The sequence below is a fragment of the Schistocerca americana genome, chromosome 1, assembly GCF_021461395.2.
Source record: "Schistocerca americana isolate TAMUIC-IGC-003095 chromosome 1, iqSchAmer2.1, whole genome shotgun sequence".
In the NCBI taxonomy this organism is placed as follows: Eukaryota; Metazoa; Arthropoda; class Insecta; order Orthoptera; family Acrididae; genus Schistocerca; species Schistocerca americana.
The window spans coordinates 1,000,378,459-1,000,395,112 of NC_060119.1; positions in this window are offsets into that span (position 1 = coordinate 1,000,378,459).

Sequence of the window (16,654 nt, forward strand, 5' to 3'; positions counted from 1 at the left end):
GTCAGGTACAGCCAAACACAAGCACAAAGCGTCAGATGCCGCAATCGGACCGTGCCTCAGCATGCAATGACTCTTAGCGGCGCTGGGAGGACAAAAACTGAAACACAATACCGTTTAATGCCAGGAAAAAAGGAAAACTGTAGCAAATTTTATTCTCAATATCATAGAAACACTCCTTTCTTATCGAGATGAAGTTTACGCCAGCTCAACAAGCACTCATATGGAAATCAGCTTAGTTTTTTTCCACCTTTTCTTCTGTATTTCCTATCGAAACTGATACTTCATAATCATTATACCTTCTCTAACAGTGTCCTGTCTGTACTACAGGTGCGCCTGGGCATACAATATATCGTGTTCGAACTTCATATAACGGCCCCTGTTTAATTCACACAGCGAACAGCGCCACAACTAAATGGAGAAACAATTACGAAGTATGCAGTGAGAGATCACCCACATATTATCCTCCAGCTCCACTGTATAAAACACTTGACATTCCAGCTAGCCAAGAAGTAAATCACTGACTAAAGCGATCGTGGCAATTTTCCAGAAGGCGCTATGACAGGACCAAAATGAGACCGGGCGCATCACGTCGCGGCCAAGCGAATGCAAAATCCACCTACCTGGCATTACGGAGAAGGAATTCGTGTGTCTAATTACTTCGCGTCCACCTTTTGACTAGCAGCGCGTACTCGTCCCGACACTCCTGCCGCCTCCGCGCTTCCTATCCGACTCGAACAGCCGAAAACCAAAGAGTGCCATCCCTATAGAAAATGGGATCGACAGCAGCCACCATGGCTCAACGGTATTCATCATCCACCTCTGTATCTGTGTGGTGAGTGGAGGTGCTTGCCATCCAGAGGAGCCGTGTTCGACTTCAGGTACACGCAAGAATTTTTCTTTGATGGGGAGATGTACGAGGTTCATTCAGTCTCGTGGTGCCAACTGACCCCCTCCCTCTAGGCCATACCGCATCCACATGTAGCCGAATGGCAAAGTATGACAAAGCAACTGATCGGCATCCCTCCGTTCGAGGTCTGGACGAGGAGATCGTTTTACTGTATTCATTTCTTGGCCCTCTACGGGCTTTACCACACTTCTCTCCACTACCTAACTAACGATTCCCTGATGCCTCAGAATATGTCTTATTTACTGATCCCGTCTTCTGGTCAAGTTTTGCCACAAATTTCTTTTATCCCTAATTCAGTTTAGTACCCTCCTCATTAGTTAAGTAATCTACCCATGCTGCCCTCAGCATTATTCTGTAACACTACATTTCGAAAACTTATATTCCGTTCCTGTCTCCAGTCTTTATCGTACAGATTTCATTTCTGTACAAGGCTACTAAATTAAATAAATTACAAAATTCTAGGAAATTAAGGAGAGATCTGGATAGGTTGAAAGTACACGAACCTGTTGAGTTTCAGAGGGAGCATTAGGAAACGCTTGACTAGAACGGGCAGAAGACGAATGGTTAGCTTTAAGGGATGAAATATAGGATGCAGCAGAGGATCAAATAGGTAAAAAGACATGACCTGACAGAAATTTTTGGGTAGCAAAGAAAATATTGAATTTAACTGCTGAAAGGAGAAAACGTAAAAGGAAAAAACATAAATGATTCGTAAACCTTTTTGCCCTATAGCTTCTTTACTTAATTTAAGAAATAATCTACCATATTTTATGAGTAGGAAGCTAAAAGATATTATCAGCAACTTTAATATTTGTGAAAAGAATTTATCAATTAAAAATAGCTATGACCTCATAGAAGATAAGATGTACCAATACCAAAGGGTGCAAAATTTGCCTCATTGCACGTGGCAAATCTTTACACCAACGGAGCCGTTCGTGACAACAGTCCAAGTAATTAAAAACAACCTCTTAAATACAATCCAAGGTTCAGTATGCTCAGTATATGAAATCACTGAACAGCTGGAATTAATCCTGTCACACAATTATTTCACTTTTAATATCAGAATTTACATGCAAGAAAATGGTCTTGAAATGGGTAGCAGTTTAGCAGAAACCCTTGCAAATATTTACATTACTCACATAGCAAATCAATTCTTGATATCAGAATCTTTATTGAAAGATAAAATAATTTATTACAAAAGGTACGTTGATTGTGAACACATCGGTTGCTGTGAGTGCATGTGTATCTGAAGTTACTAACATCTAAGGTGGCACCTCTTTATAAAAGACATCATAGGGAAGCACCAATAATATACAGTGAGCATGCAAAAGACCAAATCTTTTTGTACAAAAATATGAGAAATGTACTGTGAAAACGATATCTATACGCCAGCTTTATTTAAGTACTTCAATATTTTGCAATACATGTCGCTTAATCACTTCCAAAAGTTTCTTTTGGGTCTGTTTAGTCATCTTCACCTCATATGCTTTCGTTGTAAACAGTAATATCCAATACTGAGTATGGAAACATGTATCTGAACGTAAACCACCAGACGATGGGCACAAGTCCTATATCGGTCGTGTGTTAAATAAAATCGCCTTCTGTTGTGACTGGTAGCGGTTATTTTTCTACAGACAATAAAGGAACAAGCACGAAGTTCATGTGCATGCATTACGGATGAAATACATAAAATAAATTTTTGTTTTACACTACAATAGTGAAGCTGTAGTCACAGCACATACAATTTTTTATTTAGAAAATAAAATTTATGTACTGTGACTATGGTTTCGCTATTGTGGTGTCGAATAAACATTTAAGTTATACTTTTGTCACACTCCTTACGACAGTTGTGTCGGTATGTAGAAATACATAAAAGTTTGTGGTTTTGTCGATGTTATTGTAATTATGTCACATACGGCTAAGTAATTGGAAGAGCAGTATAATTGATAGGACAGTATTTTGAAAGGATGATTTAAGATGAACATCAACAAAAGCAAAATAAGGATAATGAAAAATAGTTAAGTTAAATTAGGTGATGTTGAGGGAATTGGATTAGCACACGAGACACTTAGAGTAGCGGGTAGCGGATGAGTTTTGTTCTTTGGGCAGCAGAATGAGGCCGAAGTAGAGAGGATATAAAATGTGTTCTAGCAATGGTAAGAAAATCGTTTCTGAAGAAAAGAAATTTGCTAACATCGAATATACATTTAAGTGTTAGGACCTCGTTTGTGAACGTATTAGTATGGAGTGTAACCGTTAATAGAAGTGAAACATCAGTGATAAACAGTCTAGGCAAGAAGGGATTAGAAGCTTGGTTTGACAAGTAAAGAATAGAAGCTTTTGGAATGTGGTGCTACAGAAGAAAGCTGAAGATTAGGTGGGAAGATCACATAACTAATGAGGTGGTGCTGAATAGAAATTGGTAGAACAGAAATTTGTGGCACAACATGACTACAAAAAGGGACCAGTTGCAGGAAACATTTAGAGACATCAAGCAATAACCAATTTCGTACTGGAGGGAAGTGTGCGAATGTGTGTGTGTGTGTGGAGCGGGACAGGATAAATATGGTAGCGAGAGACGAAGAAATGAATACAGTAAGTACATTCAGAAAGATGTATACCCACACCCTGCCATCGAATCGCCACATTGTGTATCGTGATTCGTCACTCCACACAACGTTTTTCCACTGTTCAATCGTCCACTGTTTACGCTCCTTACACCAAGCGAGGCGTGTTTGGCATTCACCGGCGTGATGTGTAGCTTATGAGCAGCTGCTCGACCATGAAATCTAAGTTTTCTCACCTCCCGCCTTACTGTCATAGTACTTGCAGTGGATCCTGAAACAGTTTGGAATTCCTGTGTGATAGTCTGCCTATTACATATTACGACCCTCTTCAACTGTCAGCGGTCTCCGTCAGTCAACAGACGAGGTCGGCCTGTAACCTTTTGTGTGTACGTGTTCCTTCACGTTTCCACTGCACTATCACATCGGAAACAGTGGACTTATAGATGTTTAGGAGTGTGCAAATCTCCCGTACAAACGTATGACGCATGTGACAACCAATCACCTGACGACGTTCGAAGTCCGTGAGTTCTGCAGAGCGCCCCATTCTGCTCTCTCACGATGTCTAATGACTACTGAGATCGCTGATGTAGAGTACCTAGCAGTAGGTGGCAGCACAATGCATCTAATATGAAAAACTTCTGGTTTTGGGGGTATCCAGATACTTTGGATCACATAGTGTATCTCCCCCATTAAGTTTCATTCTTATTCAAAATTTTTTGGGTTTCCGCAAGTCTCTAGAGGAACGAAAGACTCCAAATGATTGGAAAAGAGCACAGGTAGTCGCAGTTTTCAAGAAGGGTCGTCGAACAGATGCGCAAAACTATAGGCCTATATCTCTGACATCGATCTGTTGTAGAAGTGTAGAACATATTTTTTTGCTCGCGTATCATATCATTTCTGGAAACTCAGAATCTACTCTATAGGAATTAACATGGATTCCGGAAACAGCGATCTTGTGAGACCCAACTCGCTTTATTTGTTCATGAGACCCAGAAAATACGAGATACAGGCTCCAAGGTAGATGCCATTTTCCTTGACTTTCGGAAGGCGTTCGATACAGTTCCGCACTGTCGCCTGATACACAAAGTACGAGCCTAAGGAATATCAGACCAGCCGTGTGGCTGGATTGAAGAGTTTTTAGCAAGCAGAACATCGCTGTGTCCTATCGTTGTCCTTAAGCCTCCTGTTATTCGGTCGCTAAACTCCATTTTCTTACTAGTGTACCCATTCTTCTCAAAAGCTTGCTTTAGATGCTTTAACTCGGCGTCCACGTGTTCCGGCGTATAAATCCTTTTAGCTCTGTCCACTCGACATTTAATTACAACTCTTTTCTTTTGTGGATGATGATTGGAATTCTTATGTAAGTGTCTGTCGGTATGTGTAACCTTCCGAAAGCTGCCATCAGTCTGTCTCATAACGAAGACATCCAAGAAGGATATTTCATTCCCTTTCTCCATTTCCATGGTAAACTGGATTTTTGGATTTATACTATTTAAATAACAAAAGATTTCCTCTAGAGTTTTTTTCCCATATGAACAAACTACAAATGTATCATCCACGCATCGATACCATTGACATGGTTTCTTATTCACTTTTTCCAGAGCTAATTGTTCGCATGTAAAAATTAGAAATCGTAGGACTCAATGGGTTGCCTATGGCCACACCATCAACCTGCTCATAAAACTCATCTTCCCACTGGAACTGACTAGAGGTAAGGCAGTGTCTGAAGAGAGCAGTCAAACTTGATCCACGCGCTTCTCGCACTGCTATGCAAGTTTTTCTGCAAAATAATTTCAGCTCCAACGGGATTTTTCTTGTTTTGTTTCGTTATCGAGTTTATTCGTTCGAGCTCACTTGTTTGTTGTTTGTTTATGGCTCTTCCTTTATTCATTGATCTTTTATGAGCTCTTTTGGGGTTCATACTCCTTTTTTGTGTAATTAAATAGTTTTGCAATCACAGTTGAAAACTTAATTCGTGTCTTTTATACGTCTGGAAACCATCTGAATCATAACTGTCTACTATCATGCTAGTGGCGACCCAAACAACCGCACGTTTTCTTATCATTGTTTTATTTTAATTGCATGAATTCATTATCAGATTGTTTTATAACCTCGAAGTTTATATGTCCCGAGTGATTTTAGACATTGTTTGAATAAACATTATTTTAGCAGCTCCAAATCTATCATTCAGCAGCAATTAAAGTAAATTATCCAACTGAAAAACCTAGGTCCTCCAAACATAAGCAACACGCGAGGACCCTGACGAGTTTACGAAATTACAAAACGTTTTATGATATGCGTGGTGGTTGATTTTTTTCAAGTGGCCTGTTAGCTGCATGGGGATAATCATTTTATATGATATGGAGTGATAGATTCAGCATCAATCTAACCTGCATACCCACAGAACACCTGACGAGCAAAAGGTCGTGTTCACAGCGCATCCAGCTTGTGGCAGGTGGTGTCGGTGAACTCAGTCTTCACAATTACATTACTTGCCTGTAAATTATCATCTGCAGTGCTGAACACTGGGAGAAAGATACGTACGACAGCCGTCAATGAAGTGGTGTGCGAGCGAGGTTCTCAGTACAGGAAGGGACTATTCCCAGTAGTACGTCGCAGGCTTCTCGTTATGATTAAAATCCAACCCTGCTGTCTGTTTCTTTGGTCTGAAAGCTTTCAGAGCGCTAAGTAGCTGTGTCCCCTAGACAGCCCTTTTACTTCTATGAGCAGCTGGCGCCGTGGGCCTGGAGGCAGGTGGAAGAGCCGGATCCGGCCGGTGCGGCTGTTAGGTGGCTGGGAGCGCGAGCTCCTCGGCCCATGGTTTATGGTGCGTAAAACTAAGGAGACAGGGGCGCGGCCAGATAAAAAGCTGCCCGCCGCCTGACTAATAGTGCCGGCCCGCGTGCAAATTGCCCGTATTTGTCTTTTTGTAGTTTACGGCCGCACGCGTTAGCAGGCAGCGCTGATAGCGCGCCGCTGCTCACTCCTCCTCCACTCCTTTCCTCCGGATGTCTCCTTCAGTCAGATCTCTGATCTGCTCTGTTGTGAGATCCAACATGTTTGAAATTCATACCCTCAACGCTTTTGTTCCGCAGCTCTCAGATATTTCTTAAAAGACATCATCTATACACCACGAGCTGCACTAGAGATGTTTCATTTGCCAAAATCGGTTTTCGGGTTTATATCCCATCATCAGCGGCATGTAATACAGAGGTACAGAAGCAGTAGAATAAGTCTACTTACAGCATGCATTTGTATAGCAATAACTTGAATGTCATTTAATATGATAGTATCTGAAACCGGTTCTATAACATAGCATACAAGATGTCATGTCTCAAATCTTGAGCACTGACAGTGACTGATAACGTATGACATACCTGTCATGCGAAGTAAACATGTAACTGGCAGCTCCAAGAGTCCACATATGAAAGAACATGTGGACAACATACCCGCCCCCGAAGCCAAGGTCGTTAGCGTTCGCTTGTGTGGTGGCACTCTACCATACCTGTTCGAATCCTGGTGGCGGAAAAATTTTCCCTGCCATTATTTAGTAGACAAGGAACGGTGGTGAGGGGGGGGGGGTGAGGAGGGGAGTGCTGGTGTCCTGATTGAAATACCGAATTTCTCCGCAGTGTCTCCTGAAGTGAGAGCATGTGACACTGTTAATGGTAATCCCCTAACCTTGCCGACCCCTTGGTGCTATTCGCGGGGAGTAAGCTATGTGCCGGCACCGTGTTTTACGCTCTCCCTTCTCTCATCATGAACATGCAATATGAACACACACACACAATACATACAGGTAGTACTACAAATACAGCAATGGAGCACGTTGTAAATAAATAAACTTGAAACGAGACAATATAATGAGCAATCGGAGTTATGCAATAAGCTGTACATGCATAATTTAAGTAGTTTTTTAACGGAATAATTCTGATTAGGAGCCTATTTCCTGAATGTAAAATTGTCTAATTTCACTTGATATTATTTTGCAATTTTATACATTGTGTACATTCTACCTTCACATATCAGTTGTCAAAAAATTGTAATTTCCATATGTGAGTGCATGTCATATATATATAGGAGACTCTTTGAATTGTCACTTTCATGTTTACTCTGTATGACAGTTACGTCAATTGTTGTCAGTAATTATCATGGCCTAAGACCTGACAGCAATAATATAAATTACAACCTGTCTTCTGTGTTACAGGGCATGCTTCAGACCCTATGGTATTAATGGACAAGCAACTCCTTGCTATAGAGATAAATAATGCAAGTAGAATTATAATACTGCTACTATATGTGCACTTATCATTCTGTACATATGGATGTACATACACTTGTTTGTTCCTCTGTATCATATGCCATTGGTGAAACTTATTTGGCGAATAAAACTTTTATAGTGCAACACACTGTGTATACCAAGACGTCCTTTAATAAATTGACGCCACGTTTAAGCTCGCATAAGGCCTGCAAATTAAAAAGCACATAAAACAACTTTTGGAAAGATTGCTCCTAGTAGAGATGCAAACTATTTACCCAACTGCTTTCATAATAATGACCTGGTTACAAGACGCGTCGTTTCGAATGAAGCGCTCGAGCTTTCGACAGCTGTCTCCGCCATCGTCATCAGCTGTTGAAATCACTGACAGCCAGGTCTGTTATGGCGTTCTGCTTATAAGGATGTAATGGCAGCGTCTGGAAACTTCCACGGAGGTCAGGAGTGGCCCATGCGCGACGGGCTAGTTGGACAGCTAACAGCTCCGTCCCGCATTGGCACCGAGAGACGTCACGTGGCGTGAGCGGCTGGCGCCATGTTTTAAATTGACGCTCCCGTGTCCCTACAAGCATCAAGCATTTGCTTTTACTCTATATCAATATTCAAGACTGCCCCCATACACTTCTAAATGTAAAGCTCTTGTCTCTGTTAATCTTTCTTTTTTTTTGGGGGGGGGGGGGAGGAGGAGGGTTATCAGCTTTCCGACTCCTTTGATGCGGCCCGCCACGAGTTCCTCTCCTGTACCGACCTCTTCATTGCATAGTAGCACTTGCAGTTTACGTCCTCAATTTTGCTGGATATATTCCAATCTTTGACTTTCCCTGTACCTTTTGCCTTTTGCAGCCCCTTCTATTCCCTTGGAAGTCATTCCCTGATGTCTTAATAGATGTCCAATGGTTCTGTCCTCCTTGTCAATGTTTTCAACATATTCTTTTCCTCTCCGATTCCTCACAGAACCTCCTCGTTCCTCGCCTTATCAGTCCACCTACTTTTCAACATTCTTCGGAAGCACCACATCTCAAATGCTTCAATTCTCTTCCGTTCCGGTTTTCCCACAATCCATGTTTCACTACCATACAATTCTGTGCTCCAAAGGTGTATTCTCAGAAATTTCTTCCTAAAATTTAGCCATATGTTTGATACTAGTAGACTTCAATTGGCTAGGAACGGAAAAACTGAAATTTGTGTTAAGTTCTTATGGGACCAAACTGCTGGGGTCATCGGTCCCTAGGCTTACACACTACTTAATCTAACAAACTAACTTACGACGCGGCTACCCCGCATGGCCAGGAGGCTAAGAATGCCCTTTCTGCCAGTGCTAGTCTGCTTTTGATGTCCTCTTCGCTGCGTCCGTCCCTGGTTATTTTGCTGTCTATGTAGTAGTATTCCTTAACTTCATCTACTTCGTGACCATCAATTCTGATGTTAAGTTTCTCGCTGTTCTCATTTCTGCTACGTCTCATTACTTTCGTCTTTCTTCGATTTACTCTCAGTCTGTATTCTGTACTCATTACATTGTTCATTCCATTCAGAAGACCATGTAATTCTTCTTCACTTTCATTCAGGATAGCAATCTCACAAGCGAATCGTATCACTGATATCCTTTAACCTTGAGTTTTGATTCCACGCCTGACCCTTTCTTTTATTTCCATGATTGCTTCTTCGATGTACAGATTGAACAGTAAGTGCAAAAGACTACTTCCCTATCTTACATCCTTTTTAATCCGAGCATTTCGTTCTTAGTCGTCCCTCCTGACTCGTACATATTGTTTATTACTCGTCTCTCCCTACAGCTTACGCCGATTTTTCTCAGAGTTTCGAACATCTTGCACCATTTTACGTTGTCGAATGCTTTTTTCAGGTCGAAAAATCCTTTGAACGTCTCTTGAATTTTCTTTAGTCCCGCTTCCATTGTCAACCGCAACGTCAGAATTACCTCTCTGGTGCCTTGACCTTTCCTACAGCCAAATTGATCATAATCTAAGATATCCTTCTTTTCCATTCTTCTGTCTATTATTCTTGTCAGAAACTTGGATTCATGAGCTGTTAAACTGATTATGCAATAATTCTGGCCTTTGTGTTCTATATCGACTCCAGTTTCTTCTTCTGTCACATCAGACAAATCTTCCCCCCTCATAGGGGCTATCAAGGAACTCTTTCCACCTATCCGTTCTCTCCTCTGCATTTAATAGTAGAATTTTCTTTCCACTGTTAATGTTACCACCCTTGCTTTCAATTTGACTGAAGGTGTTTTTCCCATATGCTGTGTCAGTCCTACCTACAGTCATTTCTTTTTCGATTTCTTAACATTTATCGTCTAGCCATTTCACCTTAGTTTTTCTACTCTTCCTATTTATTTCATTCCTCAGCGACTTGTATTTCTGTATTCCTGAGCTTCTCTGATATTTCTTTTTTTTCTAATTTCTTCTTTCATTGATCAACTGAAGTAATTCTTCTGTTACCCTTGGCTTCTTTGCAGTTATCTTCTTGTACCTACGTTTTTCTTTCCAACTTCTGTAATTGTCCTTTTTAGAGATGTCCATCCCTCTTCAACTGTACTGCCTGCTTGTTGCTATATCTACAGCCTTAGAGAACTTCAAGCGTACCTCGTCATTCCTTAGTGTTGATTCATTCTCACTAATCTCGTGAACTTAAGCGCACTCTTCATTACTATTACATTGTGACCTGAGTCTATATCTGCTCCTGTGTACGCCTTACAATGCAGTATCTGATTTCGGAATCCCTGTCTGATCATGATGTAATGTAACTGAAATCTTCCCGTACCACCTGGCCTTTTCAAAGTATACCTCTTCCTCTTGTGATTCTAGAACAGAGTATTCGTTGTCACTAGCTGAAATTTACTACAGAACTCAATTAGTCTTTCTACTCTCTCATTCTGCCCCAAGCTCATATTTTGCTGTAACTTTTTCTTCTACTTATTTCTCTACAAATGCATTCCAGTACCCCATGAGTACTAGATTTTCATCACCCTTTACATAAGGCATTACCCTTTCAATCCTCATATATTTTCTCTACCTCTTCATCTTGAGCTTGCGATGTCGACATGTATACCTGAAATCTCTTGTCATCCGGCCTTTTGCAAGTACACCTCCTCCTCTTTGATTCTGATAAGAACAACCCTATCACCGAACTGTTCACTGTAACACACTCTCGGCCCTACTTTCTTACTCGTAACGAAAGCTAGTCCCGGTATACCACTTTCCACTGCTGTTTGTATTGCCCTATACTCATTTGACCATAAATCCGTGTCTCCTTACCATTTCACTTCACTGACCCGTACTATATCTAGACTGAACCTTTGTATTTCCATTTTCATCTTTTGTAGCTTCCCTACCACGTTCACGCTTCTGACATTCCACGCCCTGTTATCCTTTCTCGATTATTCAGTCTTTCTTTCATGATCATTTCCCCTTGGCAGTCCCCTCCAGGAGATCCGAATAGGGGACTATTCTTAAATATTTTTCCAATGGAGAGAACATCATGAAACTTTTTCAATTACATTTCATTTGTCCTGTGAAAACACGGTATGTGCTTTTAAGGCAGTTGTATCCATTGACTTCTGCATCCCCGTGACGTTGATCATTGCAGATCCATCTACCTTTAATAGCAGTTTCTCATTCCAAGGACAAGAGAGTGCCCGAACCTCTGTCCGCTCCTCCGCCATCTTTGACAGGGCCGTTGGTAGAATGAGGGTGACTTCTTATGCCAGAGGTCTTCGGCAGCCAATGCTGGTTATTAATCAAAATTTAAGCAGTGGCGGGGTTCAAATCTTGAACCCAGAAGGTTTTGATTACTAAGCAAAAACGCTACCCCTAGACCACCCGAGTTAAAAATAGTGCTGTTTATTCTAATTTTGGCACCTTATTTGATAACAGAAACTCAGTATGATATTATTTGTGACAAAACTCTCGTTTTTTCAAATTGTACTTTTGCCCGTTTTTTAGGCAACGTTCAGCCAAGGCCGACTTCTCTAATTTCCTCTGTCTGATATGTCGTAAACCACAGTGCGAGCGGTTTGACCTATGTAAGTACCACCACATTCACAGGAGACTCCATACAAATCAGGAAGTCGAAGACCTACGTTGTCTGTAACGGGACAGCATATCCTTAGCTTGGAGGCTGGCCGGAACACTGGTCTCAGCTCACGTCTCTTCAGGATGCACCATATCTCGCTTGTAGTTGCTCCACAATATAGAAGGAATGCAGCTGGCTTGGCTTCTTCCGCCGCTTCACGGGGCTGTCAGTAATTTCTACTCTTGATGACGATGGCGGAGACAGCTGTCAAAAGCTTGTGTGTTTTATTCGAAATGATCCTGCTTTTCAGCCGAGAAGTTTTTATTGAATCATGCCACCACGGAAGACACCGAGGAAACATGATAATGTGTAGGTGCAGAAGTCAAAACGGCTGAACTTTTCTATCTTTCTTCTGACTGGTTTGACATGACCCACCGCGAATTTCCGTCTGTGCTAACCTCTTTACCGCAGAGTAGCACTTGTACATTACGTCTACAATTATTTGTTGGGTGTAATACAGTTTCTGTTCTTCCCTTCTTAGAACGCGAGAACGTGTTCCTCCTTCAAGTGCATGTACTATTATTCATCCCTCTTTCTTCATTTGCCGTACAAGATACAAGATCAATACGGAAAGAAGTTCGATACCGAAGTCTTGGGAAATGAAGACATGCGTTTGAAGTTCTCTAAGGCGGATAATGAATGCCACAGTGGGCACGTCAGTTCAAGTGGAATATAAATATCTAAAAAGGAGAATCACAAAAGTTGGGTCATCAAACATACGTATAAGGAGGGTAGCTGAAGACATGTTTCACTTAATAGATGAAACGAGAAGTTACAATGTTGTTCAGGAAAAGACAAAAGTACAGCAATGTAAATCACTTAGAAATGAAATAAATGGGGATTTCAGGGAAGCCAGGGTGAAATGACTGCAGGAGAAAAATGACGGAATCTAAAGAAATGGTCGTCGGAAGGACTGATTCAGCATGTAGAAAATTCAAAACAACATTCGGTCAAATTGACTGAAATCAAGAGCGTCAACATGAAGTGTTTTACGAGAATGTCACTGTTACACGTAAGAGAGGGAGCTGATACGTGGAGAGAGTACATTTAAGGTCTTTAAGAAGTGGAAGACTTGTCTAGCAAAATATGGGGTCAAAATGAATATCAAATGTGCTGTGTAGAATCTAAAAGACTGGAGACGTTAGTAAAATATCATCTACGCAATTCTGTAGGCACCACAGACAAATAAATGAATGAATTATTACATAATCTGCCTAACAAATCATGCATCCAGGATACTGACTGTGTTAATATAGAAGTGCTTAGAAAACGATAGTGACGACGTTAATATACAAATGAATGGAAAAGAAAATCGCTTTGGCTTTAGGAAAGCTAAAGGCACCAGAGGAATAGTTCTGAAGCTCTACTTGTTAATCGAAGCTAGATTTAAGAAAAATCGAGACACTTTCATGGGATTAATCGATCTAGAAAAATGGATTCGACGGTGTGAAATCGTGTAGGAAGTTTTAAATTCTGAGCAAAATAGGAATACGCTGTAGGGAGCCACGTTTAACATACAATACGTGCAAGAACCAAGAGGGAACAAAGAGAGCGGATGAACTCTATCGATGTGCAAAGGGTTTCAGACATACTCTTCAATCTGTACACTGAAGTAACAACTTCATAAATAGAAGGTAGATTAAGAAAGATTTAAGAGTGGGATTAAAATCCAGGGTGAAAGGATAGATATGAAAAATTCGCTGATGCTATTGCTATCTTCAGTGAAAGTAGAGAAATGCCTGACCTGATGAATGGAATGAACATTCTAATAGTATTACACCGAAGAAAGGCAACAGTAACGTCAAGTATCAGAATTAAGATTGGCGTTGAAGTGAACTCCATGAAGTAGATAATGTTACGAAATTCTCCTACTTCGGAAGCAAAATAATAAATGACGGACAAGGCAAGGCAAGAAGCAGAACATGAAAAGCTGACTATCCCAAGCAAAGAGGGCATTACGGGCTAAGAGAAATCTTCTAGTTAAAAAGGTAGGCATTAATCTGAGGACCAAATTTCTGGGATATTGTGTTCGGAGCACAGTAGTGTATGAATGTGAATCATCGGTTGTGGGAAAACCCGAACAGGAAAGAAGTCAAATGTTTGAGATGGGGTGCTGTAGAAGAATGTTGAAAGTTAGATGGACTGACAAGATAAACGAAGAGGTTCACCACAGAACTAGCGAGCAGAGAAACATGTGGGAAACATTTATAAGGGAAGGGAACAGGATATAGGACATGTGTTAAGGTATCAGAGAATAACGTTCATTGTACTAGAGGGAGCTGTAGAATGTAAAATTTGTCAAAGAAAGCAGAGATTGGAATACATCTAACAAATAATTCAAGACATGGGGAATAACTGCTACTCTTAGATGAAGAAATTGTGATTGACTGCATCAAACCACTCAGGAGATTAATGACTCAAAAAAGTGTAACAGGGATGTGATAGCTGGAAAAACATCATTTTAAGAAGCCCATTGCCTAGAGGCCATTTGTCTAGTGGTTAGCTCAAAAGATGAGAGTTTTGCAGTTGACCATGACTAGCAAGCCTCACCCGTTATAAGAACAGTACTTCTTTTCTTCCATCTTCTTTAAATATTTCATACAATTACTGACACAAACTATGTTGTACTTGATATGTGTACGCTCTGGTGGAGGGTGATTTTTCAGGATGAGTCGGGAACTACTTGTAGGCAACAGAATGCCATAATTAATTGATTACAAGCTGCAGCCCTCAATTAGTAGTGGCTGGAATGTTGCCTTGATGGACCAGTAGCAGTAAGTGATTGCAAGAGTTCAGTCAGTTGTTAAGCCACTCGTTCACTGACTTGCTTGCTGACTCATGAGCTTGTGTGTGGCAACAGTGCCTTCTTGTTGGGCCCTGCCTACCCTGAGTGTGGGCACACAGGTAGTGATCGAGGCTAGCAGGTAGCAGTTTGTCAACTGATGCACTCAGACCACAAACTCAATTTCTATAAAATCGCCCACACTCAGGTGAATGAGTCGGAAAAGACTCACTCAGCAGGGGGTCTGTCTGTGTATGGCCACCTTTCAGGCCTTTAACATCTTCATACACATGCTGACAAGTTGACTGACACCCCTGCTGAGTGGGTATTCTCGTCTGTGTGAGGGCAACTTTGTAGAAGTTGGTCTGTGGCCCATGCGCATCATTTGATGGCGAACTGCTACGCACAAGCCCCCAGCCACTACCTGTCATTCCACACTCCATCAGTTCAGACAGGTGGGGTCCATCAAGTAGCTACTGTTGTCCAAATACCGTCAGACAGGTCGGCAAGTGGACCAATAAGTGAGTCAGTGCACCAGGTGGGCTGTAAACGGGCACTTTAGGCTCAGAGCAGCTCAGCTCGACTCAGATGTGGCATTACTTTGCATACTCAGGGCTTCGCTAGTAGCCGAGCTGTATTAGTTGCTAATGTGGCTAGCTGACACGATCTACTGTGTCTCAGGTTGCTGTTGCTGATTAGTACAGGGTGCTAAGTTCCACCGGTGGTGGCAAATGATAAGCGGAGATTCCCAGACCAGCAGCTGGCTTATTGTGATTGGGAAGGCTTCAGTTCAATCCAGGTGATGGCTGGAGCCCTTGGGGTGACGCAAAGTGCCAGTGACCTCATAGTCGAAACCACCACAGAGAAAGTTGATGACTCGACGACTTGCCAATTAGACCAATGACCTAGACATCCAGTACTTATATGCGCCAGAGTGGATCCGGAGTGGTGCTGTGGCTACTAGAGTCACTTTCGCACACATACCAAAGTGCTTACTGGTTTCGGTAATCGTCTAGCTGACAGACAACAAAGCCTGGTAGACACAGTAGTGCAATGCTGGCTCAACACATTGCCCCAAGTGGCCCTCTTTACAGCATCGGGCTCATCTGACCGGACCTGTTTCCTTAGAAACTTCAAAATTTAACCTATATTTCACCGTCACTTCTGCACAGTTTTTTTAATAATGACTAATTTTGTCGACATCTGATTATTTTCTGATCTATGTAGTTGTGTAAGCAACCTGTCATATTGACACAGAACCACACAGCATAATACAGCTCTACATTTCTGTATGGGAGCTGATATTTAGTTCCACATGGATATGACAGATTGCTTACAAAAGCACATAGATGTGAAGATGTCAGTTACTGATGCAAGCGAGTCATCATAAAGACGAATGTGCAAGACAGACGGTTAAATGAATGACAAATTTTAAATATTTAGTAATTAGCCTTTGCTTTCAGAGAACGTCAGTCTTAGACCTCCTTCCAGTGGGGTTGTTTCTCTGATAGTTCACCAGACTGTAATGCAGTGGTGTCAAGCAGCTGTGAGGATAAACTGAAAGCTTTTCCTGCACAAACAGTTTTCCTTTTTTCCTTCTTCAATTCGTGTGAATCGTGGAATTCTCCCAGGGTTTCTTTATGGTCAATATAAAATTCCCCTTGCTTTCGCTGGATTATTTGACGCATATTCTATGCATTTTTTGAAAAATAAAAAGTATCGTTCATTGTGTAATGAAACAGTTTAACTGCCCACGTTCTTATATCAGTTTAACTGCCTGCTGCATAACTGGCAGCCGACTGTGCATCCGGCGACCTATATATTACACAAGTTGGCTTACATAAAGGACACTCAGTCAGAGGTTAGGGTCTTACCGAAGATGGCCAGATAGGCTAGCGTCAAGGGTAGAAGCTCAGGGGAGGGGATGGAAAAAAATAGGAAGAACCTTTAAGAACCAACCGGAAGACGTATATGACCTCTACTGCTAGTGCCCCTGTTTTCTGCCTATAAGCAGATTCCTTTTGTTC